Source organism: Chrysochloris asiatica, unplaced genomic scaffold, assembly GCF_000296735.1.
Source record: "Chrysochloris asiatica unplaced genomic scaffold, ChrAsi1.0 scaffold00109, whole genome shotgun sequence".
NCBI lineage: Eukaryota > Metazoa > Chordata > Mammalia > Afrosoricida > Chrysochloridae > Chrysochloris > Chrysochloris asiatica.
This window is the reverse complement of record NW_006408627.1, coordinates 3,580,895-3,584,906: the sequence shown is the minus strand read 5'-3', so window position 1 is coordinate 3,584,906 and position 4,012 is coordinate 3,580,895.

Below are 4,012 nucleotides of genomic sequence, written 5' to 3'. Positions count from 1 at the left end.
AGCCAGGTGGCATCATTGATGGCATCAAATGTGGCAGCGGTAGTGAGGTTGGCCCAGGATCAGACATTGTTTCATTCTGCTATGCATGGGGTCGCTATGGCACCTGACAACAACAACAACAACAACATACAACATAAATGGTCAAGAAGGAAGAGAACAATGGAAAAATCTGAACTGTGTAAGCTCTCAAGCTGTTTTCCTATCTTCTCACAGATGTCCCTGTAGGGATAGAAGGGAGACTCGAAAAACCTAGTCAAAAAACCTATCTTGAAGGTAAGGGGTTCAGTGTTTATTGGCTGAGAGTTTGTGAATGTGTCTGTATGTTGAAGTAAGAAAAATATTTTATTTTAAAACATTGGGAACTAAGTACCGGGTCTTTTAAAATGTCCTTGGCTTTATTTTTGTATATTCATTTTTGGTTTTCTTATGAAAATTAGGATATGTTGATTTTTTTACTCCTCCACAAAGTTGAAATTGTTTTTAATGGTGTCCCTGCTACCCCCCCATCCCCTCTTTTTTTCCTTTCTCTTTACACATACATTTTGACTTTTTAGTTGGTTAATTTTTTTTTATCTTACTGTATTATTTTGTAGTAAGCAAATCATGTGTTCATGATCCAAGAATTGTTTTTCTTATAGCTCTAGCTTTTCATTAACTATATAATTATTAGTACAAAAAGGTTTCAAAAAGCCTTACAGTCCCATAACTCAATTTTCAGCCAAACAATAGACAGGTTTATAAGGGGAGGAATACGGCTCCCAGTACACATAGTTTAGAATTATCTACATTTGAGATCAAAAAGGCAGGATTTCCCAAGGACAAAGTGTAGAAAGGTTAGGAAATAAGGTGGAAAGGAAGCAGGAAACAGAGAGAGTGAGTGGAACAAGTGATATTAGAGTGTGGAGTGTGTAATCGATGATGCGAAACAAAATTCAGTGATATGAATTACTGAATGGGATAACTAATTTGGTATGTAATCCTTTACCTAATTCACAATAAAAGCTTAAAAAAAAAAGGAAAAAAAGAAGCTGCTATATGGGAAGAAACTCTGAATGTTAGGCCACTTGGTCATAGTTCTAAACTAATAAAAATTTCTGAGGTCAGAGTTAAGATTTAGTTGTTTTTGTTTCTAACTTTTGTGTCCATTCAGCATGACTAGATAATCCTGATACTCTGTTACATCCAAGTTTCGCATTCAGGAAGCAGGGCTTAATTTTTTTGGTGGCAGAGAGTTTGTGGAACAGCGTCTAATCCTGGTGTGGCGCTGTAAACTAATGCGTCAGACTGCAGTCATTTGAACTGCAAGGTTGATGGTTCAAGTTCACCAGCTGCTCGTTGGAAACTGTATACAAGGTCGCTATGGGTCGGAATCGACTCGATGGCACTTAACGACAACAACAACAACAATAAGAAAAGGAGGCTAACCTTCATGAATGTTATCCCTCGTTTATTGTTGCAGAGGCCCTACTACTGATGCAGACTCTCTGGAAGATGATGAGGCTTTTTCTTGCTATAGTTTAGCTTGTTGTTGTTGTTGTTATGTGCCGTGGAGTCGGTTCTGACTCATAGTGACCCTGCACAGGGTTTCCGAGGCTGTAAATCTTTATGGGAGTAGAAAGCCTCATCTTTCTCCTGCAGAACAGCTGGTAGTTTCAACTGCTGACCCTGAGGTTAGCAGCCCGATTCGTAACCACTATGCCGTCTTAACCTCCTGGTTTTCCAGTTTGTAGACTTTATGTTTTTTCTGGTAGCATAGGGGTTATGAATTGGGCTGCAGACTGCAAGGTCAGCAGTTTGAAACTACCAGCTGTTCCCTGGGAGAAAGATGAGGCTTTCTGCTCCCATAAAGATTTACAGCCTCGGAAACCCTGTACAGGGTCGCTATGAGTGGGAACCGACTCCACTGCACATAACAACAACAACAACAACAACATATACCACATAGCGTAGTGGTTATGAGTCGCACTGCTTGCCTCAAGGTCAGTAGTTGAAACTACCAGCTGTTCTGCAGTGGTTCTGTGGGAGAAAGATGAGGCTTTCTGCTCCCATAAAGATTTACACCTTCGGAAACCCTATGTAGGGTCGCTGTTTGTCTGAACTGACTTCATGGCCCGCTGCCACCACCATACTAGATAAAGAATGGCTCTGTTCAGGAAACTCCGTTTTATGATGTCTTGGATAGATTTGAATTCCTCCATTCCCTGAATAATAGCTAATGCTATTAAAAATATCAACATTCATAGCAGCCACCATTTATTTTCTCCTAGGATTTCCCATGCATTGTTGTTGTTAACTGCTGGGGAATCTCGCTCACGTACAGCAGCCACACATCTGAAATCACTAACTGCTGTCAGATCATGTACCCTGTCATGATCGCTGGAGACTTTGAGTCTATCGTTGCAGCTGTGTGTCAGTCCATGTCATTGAGGATTCCCCTCATCTTCCTGGCCCTCTCCTTAACCAAATATGGTGTCCATCTCCAGTGATTGTCCCTCCTGATTATGTGTCCAAAGTAAATGAGTTGAAGTCTTGGACAGTATTCTGTGATCCATAAAGTTTTCATTGGCTAATTTTTGGGGAGTCGATGACTAGACCTTTCTTCCTAGTTGCTTTTTAGTCTGGAAGCTGTACTGAAACCCGTACACCCTGGGTGACCCTTTTTGCATTTGAGGTGCCAGTAAGTAACCACAGTACTAGAAACTGACAATACAATAGTGGCTTACATGTATCACATCATTTATTTTTCAGAAGAACCATTTGAGATAGGTTCTGTTACTGTTCTAACTTTATATTGTTGGAAACAGAAGTAACTCTGCCAAAGTCATAATAGCATTAGGAAATGGTAGAACAGGTTTGAAACATCAGGCTTATGCATGGAATTGCTCTGCTGTCCTGCTTCGCTAGTATTTAAAGGAAAACACATTACTTATTTTTTTTACCCTAGAAGAACATGAAACATTTTTGCTATGTTTACATTTCTATTTGAAGGCCTGTGAATGTTTATTATATTAAGCACTAGTTATAGTTTATTTTCTTGGTGAGAAAAGTAAGAGAATACATACTAATAAAAGTGTTTGGAAAAAAAAAAGCGTTTGGACTAGAATGGTTTGTTCTGTCTTCTGAGGTGACCCTGTATGAACATTCTATTTTGGGGTAGAATCTATTGATTTGTAATTGAATCCAGAGTTTACTGTGCCCAGATCATATTTTTGGTATTTAGCGTGTTAATTTAACTCCTTTATTTCCTTTGGAAGTTCTGTACCTATTTAAAGGTCTATATTATCTTTGTTTTTCTGTCTAAAAGTTATTTTGAGACAAAGTATCCTGGTGCCAAATACAATAGTATACTTGTTGTTTTTTTCCTCCATAATTATTATTTTACTCTATCTGGGGAAGTATAAATTATCTCACTGTTTTAGAGTGTATTAGGTTGGAAAGAAGAGATACTTAAACTAATAGAGATTTAAACAAAAAAGAGTAATCTCACAGAACTCAAAGTATAGGAAGTACCGCCAGGCATCTGGGGAACTGAATGTTTCAGGTACTTATTCTCCCTTTATTTTTCTGGAGTTGATTGGACTTTTGTTTTCGTTTATATCTGCAAACTGGTTTTCTTTGCTCTCTTCTTAGGGTGCAGTAGCCAGTTGTTGGTGTTAACTTCAACTTGCACTGACCCCCCACAACTAATTATCATGGCCTCATTTTCTAAAGTCTTAACTTCCTTGGAGAGAGAATCCATTTGAAGGTTGTCCAGCATATTTGTTTCTGTCTGCTGTATTTGAAAGGACCATGTTATGTGTATACAATAGAATTGCCTTTTCTGGGCGTAAGGAAAGGGCAGGCTGTCTGCGAAGTGGCTGTGTGCAGGAAGAAAGTAAATATTGGATATCTTTAGTATACTTATTAAAGCCATTATAATGGCTCCATAGGATAAGCACTCAACCTCAAGGTCCGTGGTTCAAACTCATCAGACACTCCGTGAAAACCCTACAACAGGGTTGCTATGAGTTGG